The sequence below is a fragment of the Haemorhous mexicanus genome, chromosome Z (assembly GCF_027477595.1).
Source record: "Haemorhous mexicanus isolate bHaeMex1 chromosome Z, bHaeMex1.pri, whole genome shotgun sequence".
Lineage (NCBI taxonomy): Eukaryota > Metazoa > Chordata > Aves > Passeriformes > Fringillidae > Haemorhous > Haemorhous mexicanus.
The window spans coordinates 39,533,915-39,552,594 of record NC_082381.1 but is presented as its reverse complement, the minus strand read 5'-3'; the positions used below and the strand labels follow the sequence as shown (position 1 = coordinate 39,552,594).

The 18,680-nt window shown below is 41.4% G+C and overlaps 1 protein-coding gene across 1 annotated transcript in view; it reads left to right on the top strand.

The window, feature by feature from the left end:
* The first annotated feature begins 3,981 nt into the window (after nt 1-3,981).
* Nucleotides 3,982-18,680, top strand: part of MOB3B (MOB kinase activator 3B) — an 85,817-nt gene continuing 71,118 nt past the window's right edge. Inside the window, exon 1 of the mRNA XM_059836530.1 lies at nt 3,982-4,113. The gene's annotated coding sequence lies outside the window, so the exon portion shown is untranslated. The remainder of the gene's footprint in view (nt 4,114-18,680) is intronic.

The window sequence follows — 18,680 nt, the reverse complement described above, 5'->3', positions numbered from 1 at the left end:
TCTGTATTTTTCTCATTGTCCCCAGTTCAACTTTGATTTTGCCAGCCCTTTTTGTAAAATCAGCTAAGGGATAAAAATACAAAAATGTATGTTCCATCCTATTATGCCAGGGCAGAAAAATAGACGTACACAAACTTTGTCATCTACCAAGAAGACAAAGTGAATTTAGTCCTATGAGGCACAAGACCCCAGAACAATACAAAAAAACAGGCAGAGAAGAGCCACAGGAAAATAACCCTTGTAAGCTCCACTAACAAAATTTTGATTCTTTCAGAGCATCCAAGCACACCTAGTACTAAACAGCAACATCACAACATGATATTCCTGCTAGTTCAAATTGTTTGTACCAGTGTGAATTGTCCAATCTGTATAATTCTCCATCCTGTATTCCCAACAGTGGCAGAGACTAAGCAGTCCTCAACCATTTGACGCTAAATTAAATTGCATTTCAGTTTGCTTGTACTGACAACAATTAATCTGAAGACCTACTATTTTTTTTTCTTTAGCTGTATATTTTGTGTAGTAGGAAGAGGAAAGAGCCTTGACTTTAACATCTTTGCTGCATGAGATTAGAATAATAGGGCATAGATGACTGAATTGACTCCTGGTTAAATTCAGCTGAAGTAAATTGGCTGATTGGGTTCACAGCTCTGGTTTCTGGCTTCTCTCCCAGCAGCAAAGGAGCAACTTCCATCAAACATGCTGGTGAATGTAGCCATGGCAATGATCCAGACTGCAACACAACTACAGAGAATGGAGAAGCAGGCATCTTTCTGTTCAGAAAGTCAGCTGTCCTTGATGTGCTTTTAAGCATTCTAGTAATTTCTGATGGTTAGAAAATAAAGGGGTTGTGGATTGAAGTTCAGGAAAAGAATTGTGTCTGTAGTTTGTCCTTTTGGGGCTCTTCTTTTGTCACTAAAAATAGGTTCTTCCTAAGCAAAGCTGGCAGGTTCTTGATATGCTTTAATTATTATAAATCACAGAAAAGAAAATGCTGTCCTCAAAGGCACTGTCTGCCCCTGTTTGAGTGTATATAACCAAATGGATCTTCTCAACTTCACCTACTGCATTTTTTGAAACATCTTTCCATGGAGCCTCCAACATTTAAAGGGATGCAAACTTTTAACTTTTGGCGACAATGAGAAGACAGTTACTTGTTTTCATTGTCCAGTTGTTTTAACAGGGAGCTTGTCTGAAAATTATTTTACTGTGTCACTGGTTTTTAACCTGGCATTGTCCTAGTATTATGTTTAGGTCTTTCCAAATACCTTAGGAAATTTGGAGTTTGACAGTCTCTCTTTTTTAACCTACTCCTTCTTCGGGCTGTGATCCCACAAACTCTCTGTATGCATTTCTTATTGTCATTAATTTTGTACAGAGAAATATGAAACACAGTAATGTCAATGTCAAACCTGGCTGCAGGGCAGAAAAAAAGAACTAACTCTGCCTGAAAGCAGGGAATTGGTAATGTTATAAAAAAGCAGTTCTACCAGGGACTTAAACCTGCTTAAACCTTTCTGCTATCAGAAAAAAGATTATTTCTACTGTTATTTGTTCAGACATCTTTGTGAGGAACATCATGGCTGCCTCATAAAAAATAGAAAATTGTTTCAAAAAGAGTCACTTTTCGGGCTTTTCTTACAGTGTTTGTGAAGGTGCAAGGGTTACTTCTATTATCTTTATTTGCAACTGTTAGGAAAAAGAAGTTAATCAGTCACAATAGAGTATTTCCTTCCAAGCAAACCAATCTTCCATCCCAGTCACAACATGCTCACAGCTTCTTAGGTACCCATCCACCTTTTCTCCTCTGGTTTGGCAGCCAGTTGCTCCTAATCCAACCTCTCATCTAAGAGGTCACAGATTTGGTCCTTTCCTCAAGCCAGCTAAGGTTCTGCTTTGACTCTGCCACATGGAAGCTGCTACCTCACTTCATCTCCAATCTGAAGAGAGACAAAAGATGGCCCTATTGTGACAGTACAGTTGGGATCACAACAGGGCAAGAGGCCACCTTCTTTGCCTTTCACAGCGGGAAAGAAAGCACAGTAGTCTTCAACAAACCTGGTTGATTTGCTGCTATTTTCTGCAAACCCGTTAAGTGGACGGTTCTTGGTCAATGTTTGCCCCACTGCTCTTGTTCACAGACCACCTTCAATTTTGCATGATTATCTGTCTTGCATCTTTGTCACGCTGTACCCTTGTGGGTCTCTGCTGCTTGAAAATAGGGAAATTTGGGGTTTGTTGGGGCAGCAAAGCCAAGATTTCCCAAACTCATTGAGCATTGCTGTTGGGTTTGAATTTTTTCCATCTAAGAACAAAGAGTTTGGCATATAACCACCCTGCTTTTAGTTGGATGTCAGTGAAATAGGTCTCTGCTGTTATTCTCTCTCTTTCCTCCCACCTCCTGCCTCTTTTTTGTCTGTGGAAAAGATGGGTCAGATGGGAAGGTGTAAGAAATCTTTGTAGGCATGAAAAAGAAAGAACGTTTTTTCCAGTTTGTGTGTATATATATAGTCACCGGGGAGAATGTATGTTATGGTTGGGTTTTTTCCCTACTGAGACAATGTAACTGATTGCGAAGGTGGATATTTCTATACATATAACTGCGTCTCAACATACACCCACAAATGCCATGGGTTAGATAAACCAAAAATCTCATTAGCTGATAAAACAGTAATATGGATACTGTTATTTATTCTATCAGTCAACCCTGAGATAAGGGTTGTGTCTATGCTGATGATTACCACATCATCTGGGATACTGTTATGGAGGCAAACTCCTCCATAACACTGTGTCTGCGAGGAGCTCTGTGAAAGAGGGTCAGGGGCCAGGGTTTTTACTGCTATTGCTTCAGGTTCTGTGGTTGGTCAAAGTCCACATTTGTTGCCTAAACTGAAGTTAGGTTTTCTCCCAAAACCTAATTTAGGGTTTTAGGCCTCTTCCCAGAAGCTGTGGGAATTAATTGTCCTGCTCTCGTCTGCAGTCGGGCAGCCTCATCTGGAGTCCAGCGTGCAGTTTTGGGTGCCATAACAGAAGGTATAAAGCCATTAAAGAGGGTGTAAAGGAGGATCACAAAGATGGTGAAGGGCCTTGAAGGGAAGCCATATGAGGAGCAGCTGAGGTCACTTGGCCCGTTCAGCCTGGAGAAGAAGAGACTGAAGGGAGACATCATTGCAGTTGCAACTTCCTTCTGAGGGGAAGAGGAGAGGCAGGCACTGATCTCCTCTCCAGAATGTGTATTTGTGACCAGTGTCACAAATCACAAATTCACAAAGTTTGTGAATCGGGTGACCAGTGACAGGACACAAGGGAATGGCCTGAAGTTGTGTCAGGGAAGGTTTATGCTGGCTATCAGGAGAAGGTTCTTTGCCTACAGGGTGGTTGCGTACTGGAACAGGGTACCCAGGACCAAGCCTGACAGAAGCATTTGGACAAAGCTCTCAGAAACATTCTGTGACTCTTGGGGATATCCTATGCAGGGCCGGAAGTTGGATTTGATGATACTGGTGGGTCCCTCCCAGACCAGGATGCGCTGTGGTTCTGTGGCACATGGGCTGACCTTCGTGCAGGGCCGTGTGTGCTGAAGATGGGGCAGTGTGAGCTGGGGCCGGGGCAGTGCGTGCTGGGGCAGGGCCGTGTGTGCTGGGGCCGGGGCAGTGTGTGCTGGGGCAGGGTGTGCTGGGGCCGGGGCAGTGCGTGCTGGGGCAGGGTGTGCTGGGGCCGGGGCAGTGCGTGCTGGGGCAGGGTGTGCTGGGGCCGGGGCAGTGTGTGCTGGGGCAGGGCCGTGTGTGCTGGGGCCGGGGCAGTGTGTGCTGGGGCAGGGCCGTGTGTGCTGGGGCAGCGGGGCGCGCTGGGCCCGGGCCACGGCGCGCACGGGCAGGTGCGCAAGGCCCGCCAGGGGGCGCCCTCCGCCGCGGAAGGACTGCGCGGAGCGCGGGGGCCCGGGGCCGACGGGGGTGGCGCCCGGGGGGGCGGGACGGGACGGGCGCCGAGCCGAGCCGAGCCGAGCCGAGCCGAGCCGAGCCGAGCCGAGCCAGGCTAGGCTGTCTCGTTCTTTTCCCGACCCTCAGGCGAGGAAGGCACCTGAAGGGGCAGCGGCGCCCAGAGGGGCGGGAGGTAAGGCGGGAGCGGTTGCGATGGGTCAGGGCGGCGCACGCGACTGTGGGGGGGGGGGGGTGGGGGTCGGTCCCGCCGCCTACAAACTTCCCGCCGCGAGCGGGACGCGTTTGCGGTGCGGCAGCCGCTCGCCCGCTCCCTGCTGCGCTCCGTCCAAGCGGAGGTGATAGCCCAGCTCCTCCGACCCCGCGGAGACTGCCGTGTCCGGGGACTTGGCCGCTGCCGGCCCCGCGTTGAGGGTCTCCTGCTCCTCCGCGGCCGCACTGCCCCGGCGCCCCCGGGCCTTCTCCTTCGGCGGGCGCGGCGGGGGCGGAACCTGCCCCTGGTCCCGGCCGGAACGACAGGTGGTGGGCGCTGCCTGGGAAGATGGGATGGTGCTGGTGAGCGCGCTTCCCTCCCAGCAGCAGCGGCTGGGCTGGAGTCCGTACGAAGGTGCGCTTTCCCAAGTGCTCCTCTTTCCTCTCTTTCCTTTTATTTTTCTTTCTTTTTTTTTTCTTTTTTTTTTTTTTTCTTGGGGGGGGGTGAGGGGGACGTTGTTTGTTTATTTGTTCGTTTCCCTTTTCCCCATTCCGTCTCTCAGAGGTAAGTCTCTCTGTCCTTCCTCCAGAACTTCAGGAGCCGGCTCCGTGCCGCCCGGGAGCCGCGGGCTCTCTGGACCTGTTGCCCTCGGCGGGTGTCCGAGCACGGGAGGGACGAACTGGGCCGGGCTGGGCGCAGAGCTCCCGGCCGCCTCTCCGCACCATGCTCTGGTGCAGGGAGGCGAGGTCCGCAGCCCTGAGTGCTGGTCCTGCTGTAACCGTGTAGAACAGAGGGGTGGGAGAGTCAGCCGGGAGTTTGTCGTCTTCCGTGGCAAACGCTGAGACACAGCCTCTTAAAAATGGCAATTTTACTGCATTTTCTTTAATGCTGTGCGCGAAGTTAGTGTCTCAAGAAACGTGCCGTGCAGCTGATCTGCCAGGTCTGTTGTGGAGACACAGGCTTGGGGCGCTGGATTTTGCTTTTAGTTTGCAAGGTTGCTTAAGGAAAAACGGTTTGTATTAAACTTCTTGTTCCCTAGTGGAACATGGTATTTTAAATCCCTGCAAGTCTTTGCAACCACAGTGTGACAGCCTGACGGCTGGTCTCTCAGAGATTGACCCAGGGCTTGTTACAAAGAAATGCGTAATTGCCGGTGCAAGGACTCGCACGTCCTAGAGGTACCCACTGTTGGCTTAAAAGAGAGCTGCAGTGCAGGCGCAGGCAAAAGCTCCTGGAGAGTCCTGGCTGAAGCTGATTGACCCTGCAGATCATCTGTCTTCTGGCAAGACTGCTGCCAGCCAGCATTTGAAGATGTAGAAGCCTTCTTGCTCCCATTTGATGGTCAAATCAGCCTGTTCTGGGACTGGTTGTGGACAGCTTTGATAAATAAAATATTCTGATTGAATAGCTGTATGGTTGTCTAAAGGATAAAGGTGTTTGAGGACCCTTCCCAGCCCTGCTTAAATTTCAACAACTTCTTATATAGGCATCAGGATTGCTTCTATTCTCCAAGCCTTTTAGCTATATTTTGCACACAGATATAAATTGTATATAATGGGAGATACTTGTGAGACAATGTCCTGGACATACCTAACTGGAGCATTTATGTGCTGGTTGCACTGCAGCAGGTAGAGGCGAGCCTGTTTCCCTCTTTTCCACAGCAAAGCATGTTATTAAAGATTTGCACACATCTCTGAGTGGACCAGTAATTGTGACCTCTGAGCAGGTTATGCTTCCTTGCTCCATGGGGCACAGAAAGGAGCATTCCTGGAACACACCCCACCCCCCTCCCCCTCAAAAAAAACCCCCCAAACATAACAAACAAAAAAAAAAAGAAATCCACCAAAATACACCAGAAGGAGGAAACTGATGTTTTTTAGACAGACTATATGCACATCTGAAAGCGGACTGTAGGGTAGAAAGAAAAGGACACAGGGCAGAGTATAGTCAAGCAATACTGAATTCCAGAAAGTGCTAAAGAGAAAAGGAGGTGGGTGCAGAATGTCAGGATGTTGCTTGGCATCAAGCCTCTTGCAGCGATGATTTTATGCAGTTTGCTGGTGTGTTGGTGTAGTAGCTGATGCTGCTTAGAACCCATTAGTGAGTGACGTGAGACTTGGGACTGGACCAGATTACTTCAGTTTCTTTGCTGGTGTTTCTCTCCTGAAAAATATTCTTTATTAACTGCCAGCAAAATACTTGGAATTGTTAGGTCCCTGGGGAAGGTACTTGTGTTTTGAAACAGAAGCTGAGAGAAACAGAGAGGTCTTAATGCCCTGGGAACAAGGACCACAGAGTCATTTGGAATAGCATTTGTTTAAAAATGTTATAGGACAAACATATTTGTCTTTGTTTAATATTTAGTCTTTATCACTAGTTAGGTAAACTGAGATTTCAGATGGAGTTTTCTAAGACAAAACACAATGCTATTTTCATTCTTCTGTTTTAGGGTATTATCTCAGGATGAGATGCTTTGGTACCTTTGACAGATAAATAAATGTTTTGTGAGCCTCTACTGAGCCAGGGACTTAGGCAAGAACTGCCCAGATAAGATGGAGAGAGAAACCTAAAATGAGTCAGCTAGAACTGGAATCTTAAACTAGGTACTATAGAAGTAAATTTATTTCCAGAGAAACTACACTGTGCTATGCCACTAAGGTTCTGGTGATGGATAATTAGCATATTAGTATATTAAAGGAGAAATACTTTCAAAGGAGCTGCAAGTATGGCTGAAGATCAGTTATACATGGTGTAACTGAGAGGTTCTTTTAAAGGCCTTTGGACCAGACAGGAAAAGCAGAGGAGGTTTTGCTCACTGTTCTTGTTACCCAATCTTACTGCAACACTCCCCTTTCTCTTTTTTGCTGGTTTTCACATGCAGTGGGTGTTTTTCTCTGATTTTAAATCTTTACCTTTGAACAAAAGTATGGATTTTATTTGTTTGGCTGTTTTGGATAATTTTTTGTTTGTCTCATGGGCTCAGGAAAAGGTTCAGCAACTATTAAAGCAGGACAAGGATGTGAGATTGGAAAGAGGGAAAGGGAGGAGGAAAGAATGTAAAACTGGGTCATCTGGTCTTGTGAACCATCACTGTTGTTTGATTTCCCCTGGAAAGATAACAGGGGACTTAGCCTAATCAAAAGCTTAATGGGAACACACTTTTTGACAGCAGGGGGCTCTTTGGCCAACAGTTTCTAAGAACTGTTTGGTCTAGGAAATCTGTCATCACTTTTAATCTAAGACATGTGCTGCTTCTGCTGTTGAGGGCATTTGCTTACCACGGCAATACAAACAAATTTTTTTTTTTTCTCTTTTGAAGATTCAATACACCCTTATGCTGACAAAAGGTGTAGGTTTTTAATCTAGAGAGACTTTAGTAAATTCTATGGATAATAGCTTGCAGTATATCCAGGTGGTTGGTAATAGATGACCACTTCTGTCTGAAAAATAACTCTCTTTCCACTGTAGCGAGCATTAGTTTTGGATTTTGGTTTTTTGGTTTTTGTGATTTAGCACTTACTACCATCTGGGTATAGAAAAATGAAAAAAAAATTACACCACTCTGAAGTTTTAAAGCAAATTGTAGCAGATGGAAGAATGCACCCTCTGGAGAGGGTGCTGAGTGGATGTTTTAAGCAGCTTTATGAGCCCTGATACCAGACATTGACTTGGGTGGCACTTCCAGTGTCCTGAAACTGGAAAGGTGTGACTGGGGGCTGATTTCTTGCCCTTTGGTTATTTTTTCCTCACTTCAGCTCTTCATCTCAGCAGAATTGCAGTTTATCTTTTCTAGCTCACAACTGTCTGTATTTCAAAGTAATCCAACCTTTCATTGATCAGTACAATACAGGACAAATGCTAGCAGTGATCACTTCAGATCTTCAGATAATGCTTCCTGCAGAATAGGAGCTCTAACTTTTTCTTCTTTTAACCAAGAAAAAAAAAAAAAAGAGGATCTTGAAATTTAATTTTTTTTTTTTCAAAAAAATTTAGGTGGCTTTGAAATTTTTACTAGTTTTAAGAATTAGTAATTGTTTTCACTTTACCATTTTAGTGTCTCCCTCCCCCCCCCCCCCCCCCCCCCTTTGTTCTTTGTTCTTGTACCCACTGGCATGGTATTAGAGTGCTTGATTAAGGTAGACATTGAAGTGGTGTCTGTTCACAGATATATTGAAGCCAATATGCTAAAAAAACCTGAACAAACAGATGCGGTTTTGTTTCTTTTGATCTCCAGTTACAGCAGTGATAGAAAGTTACAAAAAGTTTAATTGTAAGAGTTATATGTAACAGCAGTAGTCTAGAATTTTTCATGAGACTGTTCAGTACTTAATTTTTTAAGGACTCATTTAAAGAAAAAAAAAAATCAATACTTAGTTTTTTGGCTTTAAATAGTAGAAGACCATATTCAGTTTCAGAAAATGCAGTTCTTTCCACAGGAGTAGAAAGTTGCATATTGTTTCCTCAGGGAGGGTTAAGACTGAATTCCAGGAAAGAAATGTGAAAACAGTATTGGTTACAGTTACTTCTTTTTTCTTCTAAAAGATGCAGTTAACTGTAACTTGTAAAAGCACTTTTTTTTTTCTTTTTTTTTTTTTTTTTTTTTTTTTTTCAGAGAGCTAGCATGGGCAGTTCTTAAACAGCTGTGTTCCCCATAAAAGCTTAGCTGACATCAGTTAGGTAAGTTTACCTGGATACCGCAAATTATCGTCTAATGAGGTCACTTTTCCTCCCTTTCAAAAAAAAACCCCAAACAGCCTGCATTTTGGAAGTGTGAGTCACAATTGACAATGAGGAATGCTTGAGTTAATAGGCATATCTTCTTTCTGTTCATTGAAGTACCTCCCCAGAAGAGCAGATGGAGGAAGTGAATGTTTCCACACTGTCCAGGGATGAGCTCTTTTTAGGTCAAGGTGCTGTCATTACCTAACCAAAATGTGCTGTGATTCCATGGAGAACTGATAGAATCTAGCTAGAATCCAGTAGGCTGTGCAAGGTTGTTACCAGTCGTACCTGCTGAAGCCTGTGCTGACTCTTGGCTTATTAGAGACTAGAATTGAGTGCAGAGCAGAGCAAAGGAAGTAAAATGTAAATATAGGTACACTGATACAACTTTTTACCATATTGCCTGATACATTATGCATAGGGAAACCTCAAGGTCATGGCCTTCAGTTTGTCAACTTCCTTGAGTTTGGTATCCAAAATTGATTTACGTTAATTCCCCACAGTAACCACACATAAAAAGCAGCAAATTAAGGAAAAAAAATAATTCTGAGTTAAGTGTACTTGAACATATTTTGCAGATACCAAAAATCACTTCAGTGTCAACGTAGTTGCAAGGTGTTTAAATTAATAAAACAGAGACTGACTAATAAAGTTGGGAATGTTACATTATCTGTGTGCCAAACTGCTCTTATGTTTCCCATACAACCAGTTAAGAACTGAGCTTTTCTGTTGGTGATTGAAAGCAGAATTCTAGTCAGGAGTCTGAAGGCCATTCTTTCCTCCCTGTCTCTGTAAAGCAGGAGCATGTGAAAGGGGAGTGCGTGGGCCTGATCACCCTAGCCCAGTGTCTAATTTGGATGGCTAAAATCAGGCACTTGTAAATACCCTGTTGTTGCATTCCTGGAATAAGGAATTATACCAATCCATTACCACAGCTGCATGCAGAATCAGTTTTGCTTCCTGCCTCCCCCCCCCCGCCCCCGTCAAAGTGAGAAAGGATTTTTAGGTATATATTTAATTTGAATAAAGGAAAAGAAGGCAATGCAAGTTACAATCCAGCCCTTAAACTTCTTAGCAAAATCTTGAGATTCTGTCCACAGGTAATAGTAACAGTACATTAAGGTTTTTTGGCAAAATAATCCCTTTTTCTTCCCCAGATCCAGAAGTCATGGACATATTTTAACTTCTTCTTACATTCAAGTTTGACACATTCAATTTATGATAAAAATATATGAGAAAAGAGATATGCTTGAAGATATATGAAATCTGAGGTGGAAAAAATCCATGTTAGAGGTCATCCAGCCTTCAAATGTATCAGGAATGATACAGAGAGCATAAGGTATTCAAGGTGTCGAGTAACAGTTAAACTGATGAAGATGATAATTTGAAGTACTGCTTGATTCTGCCTGAATGGAGGAAAGAAAGATGGAAGAGGAATGGAAGAAATTTATTAATATGTGTTCATACTGTACTTCTTTTCAGATTAATTTGTCTGCTTATGAACTTGAAGCACATTGAATGCATTCATATTTTACATAGTGTTGTGAATCAACATGTCCTAAAAATCTGTGCTGTTATTCAATATGCTCTATAGAAAGCTATATATAAAAATCTGTCTATATATATATGTAAATATAAATATATATTTCATATATATATATTTCATATAGGTATATTTCATATCTATAAATATATCTCTGTAAGCTATGGAGACAATTATACTTGCAAAATAAAGATCAAAGCTGGTAATTGACTTTTCTTGTTTAGGAGGACTATCTGTCATAATTTTTTGAGTTTAAAGATGTTCTGGTCATCTTAAATTCTCATCTTTTAAGTAATATAAGATCTTCATAATGCGTAAGACTACATAAAGGTCTGTCTTCCTTATGCACTTCTGTACTTTTTTCCTGAGTTAGTGAAGTACTACAAATATAAAATCTATGCAGTAATGTATGTAAATTTTTCAGGTTGTAAAACAACTGTTATTTTATGTGGAAAGGCTACAAACCTTTTTTAAAGTAGTGCAAAGAGACAATACAGGAACAAATCCTCTTGTATTTTTAAAGACCTTCTACAGAAGCAATGGTACCAAATGCCCTTTTATTTGAGTACTCTACATGTTTAACTTAGAGTACTGAATGGTTTTTGAGAGCAAGTCCCAACTGTCAATTTGAAAATTATTAAAATGTAGATATGAAAAACATATCAAGATGTGGGAAATTATTGTATTATTAAAAAGAAACAAAACATAGAAGATTTTACCTCTTTATGTAGTTTTTTTTTTCAAAAGACTGTCAAAAATTATATGACATGTTCTCAGTTCCATTTGAACTGCTTCCCAGGAGCAATGGCTGTATTGCTTATCTTTTAAGAAATTGGTGATTCTTTGAAAGTACTTTTTTATGCTGTAGGTTGAGCTTTTTAGGATCCACGTTTGAAAACTGTTTCTTGCTTTTGGTTGTTCTTCTGACAAACATGTCTCCAGTTCTTCAATTTGATGATGAATTCCATTTTGGAAGTTCTCAATCTTGCTTGTATTCCAAACATCAATAGGAAGATTTTTGCTAAATAGTTGGAAGATGTGTTGAAGGAACTCATAGATGATCCTTATGATGTTCTTCTGTGTGACCTTGGTAATCTCTGCAGGGAATCTGAAATCAGTTGTTTCGCTGAGACATTGCTGGGGAAAATAACCATCCATTTTCCACAGAAAGTTCATGATATGGTAGTTCACTTTTTTTCCTTGGAAAAAACAAACTGAATGTGAGATTTTGATGTACAATGCCATTATCATGCAAATTTGCAGTAAACTTCTCTGAACCATAATGGTCATGCTGATGAAGCAGTGAGCACTATTTTCCTTTCCTTTTTGCAGATCTGTAAGCTTGCAGTTTCTCGGTTGTCTTGTCTTGCTTTCATGCTTCTTTCACATCTCTGAATTTATTTCATCTGTACAACATGCTGGGTATTACTCACTGTGTGGGAGTTGCTCTTTCTAACAACTATGGTCCTGCCAAGGTTTACTGTTCATTTCAGTTTCACACAGTTGCAAAGGTTTTGCTCATTTCTGCTGTATTTAATTGAAAAATGAGTAAATCAGTCAATCCAGTGATTCAGAGGATATTGCCAGATTAGCAGGTTAGAATGTGGTAAGAGCATTTCATCTTCTTACATTCTAACTAGAATTGGCAGTCCTGCTTGAAAAAATTTACTTTTATGCTTAAATTGGCAAAGTCAGTAAAAGATAATCACATCCCTGGCTAACAGATATGCAACCAAAGCAAGATGTAATTTTATTGATTTTAGTAGGATAAATTGTTTTGTTTGGGCAATGGCTTAAATTTTATTAGCAAAATAACCTTGTTGTTGACACAGGCATTGACTCACTAGGGATGTTGCTATGACTGTGTTGGCAAGAAAAGATGTACAGCTCTTAAGACAGATGCCTTTTTCTCCAAAATCTCTGATAGTTCAATGTTCAGAGAAGCTTTGATGAATCAGCCTCAGTTTTGTGATCCATTAAGGAAAGCATGCTTTTACCTAAAAAAGGGGAATTCCTTACATTTCAGAGTAAGAAAACTTTTGTTCTGAAGGCTCCTCCCATTGTCTCAAAGTGGGTTCTTTCACCTGGTGTGGGAGAGAGTCTGGCTGTGCTCATCCACTGAAATGCAAAAGAAAGCATCTTTTAAATCCAAACCAGTTACATCAGTATTTGTCCACAGTTATTTGGCTTATTGCTCTTAAATCCTGTTCCTTCTGACTCTCTTGTTCCTCTGGGGTCTGGGTCATAAGTAAACAGGTTTAAGCCCTCTGTGCCTTACCTTGTGATATATATAGAGCTTTCTGAATCAAGCATTTAACTTGCATAATAAATCTCATCCTAGAAAGGACAGCAACATTCTGGCATATAGAAACTCATGAGTCAGTTTAATGTCTCCAACTGGCCACTCTGTGAGTTGCAGGAATGGCCATAAAACTGCCCCAAAAATCAGTGCTGTGACTTTACGTAGCCCTTACAGATAGTTTTTATTGAATATGTCTCCTTGCTATTTATAAAACATTCATTTTTTCCCCTGATTTTACTGGAACTAGAGGGTCTCCTGGGGATTCCTTGATATGTTCCCCTGGTCCCTTCATTCATTGTAGAAAAATTCTCCAGCATCATAACGTTTCCATGTTTTCAGTGACCTTTCCTGCCTACAAATATCACATTGATTCAGGCCAGAAGTGTATGTGTGTGTTTGTGCAGGGGAAGTAGGGGCCTTTCAGGCCCCAAGCCCCTTGCTTATCACATTTCTTTCACTTTTGTAATGCCAGTCTCTTTTCTTTACACAGTAACATGGTAATCAATCTAGCCTAAGTATGACCCCAGTTAGGGTAACCTAACTGTTAGGTTCAGTTTCCAAAAGCCAATACTTTATATAAAGATTCTCTCGGTGCAAACCAACAGATCACTTCCATTTTGACAATTATGAAATAAAAGAAAGCACATGTATTAAACCTGGCAGACCTCTGCTGCTTGTTTTAAAGTTGCCTATATCACTGTTTGATTATTTCCTTGAGTCTGACCAGCAACAGGACTAAAATTCATGCTTCCCATATGCTCATTATTTTGATCCATATTCTCTTTGTTCATCCCCACTCCTATGTTATATGGTATGAAAAGGAGGGAACTAACATTCACACATGTTCTGCCTCATCCCCCCTGCAGCACACAATATTCGCCTTAGTACATGACATCAGCATATCTCCTCCCAACATACACTTTTTCTGAATACCTGGGTCTCTATACAATGTCATAAAAGTATCAGCATAAACCAAAACTTATCCCATTTACCAAGTCAGCAACAAAACACCAATTCCAAAATAATACCACAAAAATCCATTTTCCCAATTCTCCAATTTATAAGGTGTCCACTACTGCTTACAGTATGTATTCATTTTATCTTTAGTCATTGGATCTTCCCCAGCTTACTCCAGCTTTTCAAAATAAAACCCCAAGAGCTACAGGGTAGAATTGTTGGACTGGTTTGCCAATACTCAATTCCTTTATCCTTAGGTCCAGACCTCTAATACAAATAATTTTTTACTCTCTGCTCCGACTCCTTATTGTCAGAGAAAGGAAAAGCACTCTCTTCCATCACACAGTTTTGTGTGTAACAATTTGAATGCCTAGGCATTTATTTATTTATTTCCCAATTCTGATCTGTTGTTATTTACACAGTGCTCTGACCTTGTGTCAGCAAAGATAGGAGGACACCTCCTCTCTTTCACACACTATTTATTTTGTGTACAGTGACAGTCACTGTTCCAAATCTTCCTTATCCAATTTACACAGAGCTTGAAGTTTTCAACTACCAATCCCACTGATCAGCCCAGGACTGGTTGCACTGATCACTTACAACAAAATGAAGTTTGTTACTCACCAGTCTTGAAATTCACACCACTTTTGCCCATGTTCAAATACCTCTGGAGTGTTATACCTTTGAGTTGCTTACCGCCTCGATGCTGGAGAGGATTTGATGGAGTCTCCAATCTAACGGGTGCAAATCCTATTTGATCTGATTCTCCTTTGCTGGTGGCAGCAAGATGATCCAGGCAAGGCAAGGCTTTATACCTCCCATTTTGATCACCAAGATTGTTGTCCTAAAATGGGTTCTTTCACCTGCTAATGCAAGAGGCTGATCCACGCACAGAGCTGAGGTATTTGATTTATTTTCAGTTCTGCACAGAAGGGGGTGCTGGGTGACAAACCCACAAACCCAGCACACAGACTATCAAAACTTTTTACTGTTTCTACATTTTAGCAAACAAAGGTATTAATGTTCATTTGTTACAAGTTACATAATTCTGTTATTAGTCTGTTATAAATCTGTCTTCTCTTAGTAGAATTATTCCCTTGCTTCTTTTGCTAATTAGTCTGCTCACTCAGTCTTTCTCTTCCTTGAGTTAGTGTGTTTCTTGAGTCCATGGTCATTATTTTCCCTTGCCAGAATTACCCTTTACCCAGTTGAAGTGTTGGCTTTTTTACTTCCTTATCTTGGGAGTTCTCCCAAATGACCTTGTGGCCTATAAATTCTGCATTCTTTGTGTCTTCTCTCAGTGGTGTATCATTCTCCCCCAGCTCTGCTAACCTCCTGCTAGGTCTGTGATCACTGAAGCATGACAAGCCCTAAATCTTAACAAGATTATTCTACGAGCAAGTAATTCATCTTTCTAATACCTGGACATCACTCTTATGAAAACAAGCTCTCAAGGAGGCTGAATTCACTTGTGTTGGTAGCAAAATGTCCCATCTCCAGGACTACTCCAGCTGGTGTAAAGCTGAAATTTTTCTCCCTGTGTCTGGCTGATGTACTTCTCTGACTATCAGTTCTTTGGGCCAGGTTGTAGTAGGACTGCAGGTACGCACCACTGGATGAATTCTAAGTGTCTGAATCAATTTGAGCCTTTGATAATGACACTTCTAAGTGCCACATAAGCACTGTGGCTTGAAATTGAAGTGCTTGGTTGGTTCTTGAATATGCATTAACAAAGTGCCATGTTTCTATGTATCACTGACTTCCTCTAGTGCAGTACCAGCCTTTTGAACTGGTTCTTATAATCACAATATAGGAAGTCACTGGTGGTTGAAAAGGAGGAGTGAATTTAACATTAAGATAAGCAAAAATTACAAAGTATTTAGCAGGCAGATTTGCTTTTCTTCTTGTGGGAATCTTTATGGATTGCTAATTCTAAAAGTGAACCAAAGTGATTTACCTTTATGTTATTCTGTCTGCATAATTACAGGCATATTTGAAAAAGAATATGGAAAATGTATAAGCTCAGAAGTATTTGATGTTGTCCTGATTTTGTCTGGAATGGAGTTTGTTTTTTTCCTAATTGCATGCTGTGTTTTAGATTCAGCAGGAGGATAGTGTTGATGAAACACTAATGATTTGGCCATTAGGGCTGTTGTTTCCTGTGCTCTGCCAATGAGCAAGTGCACAAGAAGCTGGAAGGGAGCCCAGCCCACACAGCTGACCTGAACTGGTCAAAGGGGTATTCCACGACATAGAACATCGTGCCCAGTATATAAACTGGGGAGAGTTGTACAGGAGCTGCAGATCTTTCACTGGCCAGTAGGTGATGAACAATTGCATTGTGTATCACTTATCTTTTTTGGATTTTATTCCTCTTTATCACTATTTTTGTGGTTGTTGTTGTTTGTCATTGTGATGATGATGATGATGATGATATTACATTTTGTGTCACTTATTAAACTGTTCTTATTTAAATCTATGTGTTTTACTTTTCTTTCAGATTTTCCTTCCCACTGGGAAAGGGGGAGGAGTGAGTGAGTGGCTGTGTGGTTCTTAGTCACCAGCTGGGGTTAAACCAGGACAGATGCAAGCAGTGAAGGAATTCCACAATGATCTTGAGATTAGAAAGTATTTTTTTAAAGGAAAAATAAATCCTGTTGGGAGGACCTGTTATAGTCTGACAGAGTGAAAGATTGCTATGGATAAGCAGTTTCTTTTAGCAAACCAGTGAACGACTTCAGCAGTTACACAGTGGTATCCTAGTAATATAGGAACTCACCCACGATTATTCTTGTTTTGCTTCTGCTGATGCTAAGGCTGTAGTTATATTGTGGTATTGTTGCAAATTATCTACACACAGAGGTCTTCAGAGAAGTTAGTTTATGAAATAAATTTGTGGTAGGGATATTTTTGTGTTTAAAAGACTGAAAAGAGAATCAGGAGGGCTATGGTAGATTTAGCACATTGATTTGCCACAGGTGTCTTTTTAATTTTAATTTGGTGTACATGTGTATGGATCTTTTGCATTAAATGGAACATTGATTTAAATCAAATAAGGACCAGTACTAAAGTAATATGAGAAGCAGCTTAGTGCTGCGTAAAAAAGTGGATCTGATTCACTGTTCAGTGGTTCTATTCTGTTTATACACTGTCATCCCTCTTTTCCTTCCATTGTCATTTCATAGAAAACCCATGAAATATATGATTGTTGTGGGAAAAAAAAAAAAAAAATTCCAAGTGGAGATTAGGCAGTATGGAGTGATTGTAAGTGATGAAGGAGAGAATATCCTGTATAAGAACCTTCAGGTCAGGGTTAGGAATCAGAGACCTGTTTGCTTTGTGCAGCTTGTCTGAGGACAAGTCAGGACAATTGCTTCGCAGAGTAGCTGAGCAGTGTCTACCTAATATTATGCATAACCCCCCTAATTTGGGGACATCTGAGGATCCACATGGAGATTACCATCTTCTAAATCAGAACTCTTCTTTCCTTAAAACAGAGGAGAGAGATAGACACATTCTACCTTGTAGGGCAAACCAGCCACCCTGTGACCAAGCACCTCACAGTGGCCCTTTCCTTATCTCTTCCTATAAATAAGGAAATACATTTCCTGTGGGAATGAGAAGAGTGGGCTTGAATGAGTAAGCCAGAAGCTATGCATCTGTGCTTTATTTTCAGTGCTTCAGGATTTTGCATTTCATTGTGTTCCTTCCTCCTAAACACTTCTCTGAAGTCTGGTGGATGAACCAAGAGCTGATGAAAGAACCATTTTTTTGTCTAGTGAGATGGAATGTGGTTGTTTGGTTTGGATTTTTTTGGTTGCTTCTTTTTGTGGTTTGTTTTTCTCAACAACAACAACAACAACAACAATGATAATAATTTAAAAAATCTGTCTGTTACAGATTTTTAAACATTTTTGTATGTTTGTAACAAATGTGAGCATCAAAATGTCTTGTAGTTATGCTTACGTAGCCTGTTATGTTTCAGTGAAGGCTAAAGAACTTTTGGACTGAGGATCCCATTTTGCGCTAAAGCAGATGATGATATGAACGTTTTATGGCTCAGGTGGGAGGTGAAAACAAAATCCAGAGGATAAAGCTGAAGATCTAGTACAAAGGACTAGGTGTCAGCTGAATGGAACTGAGATCCCAGATCTGAATTCACCTAAATGAATTTGTCTAGGTTCAAAGTTTCTTAATTTTCCTGTATTTTAATTACATTTTTCTTTACAAAGTAGATATATCTATTTAGTACATGTCTTGGGAGCATTATACAGTTTTACCTGGGCTCTTTGTCAAGATTGTCTAATGAAAGCATTATGAAGAATGCTGAAAAAAGCAGAAAAAAAAGGCCTGAGGCCTGAAAATCAGTTTTGATTTTGGGCAACCCTAAATTCTGAGAGAGTTGCTACTTTAGCTTCCATATTGTCTTTGTTTCCTTCAGCATTGCCCTCTTTTTTTGCTTAAGAAGTAGTAGTGATAAACTGTTAGTTTATGTGAAAAAAACTTGCCTGTGCTCCACTATGTAGTTCAGAGGAACATTAGCAGGTGTGGAGGAGCCTTAGTAACCCTTTCCGCAGCTGCTCCCAGCCCCATTACTGGGTCCTATCTCCTCAAACCCAGAGGAGCACAAGGGACAGTGGCAGGCAAAGACCCAATGTAAGGATTCTGAGGAAAGGCCCCTTCCAGCATTGTCCTGGGGCAACCTCATCTCCTTGGCATGGGAGAGAAATGCATCAATATAAGTCAGTCCTGGAGCACCTCGCAGCCTTCCTGGTTCTGCTGCCTGGAGATAGAGGACGCATTGCAGCATACAGAGGAAAACAGTTTCAGGGTTACACAGGACTTATTATGGGATGCCTAGGGGAGAAGCTAAAGGCAGGAAAAGGAATAGAACTGGGTTGTTTGGGAAGAAAAAAGCATGTGAAAATAGAGGGAGGAAAAGGACTGGTCATGTTTAAACAGCAGCTGGTCAAAACTCTTCTCTATTATGACCTGAAGAGCATTATGCCCTCCCAATAAACTCAA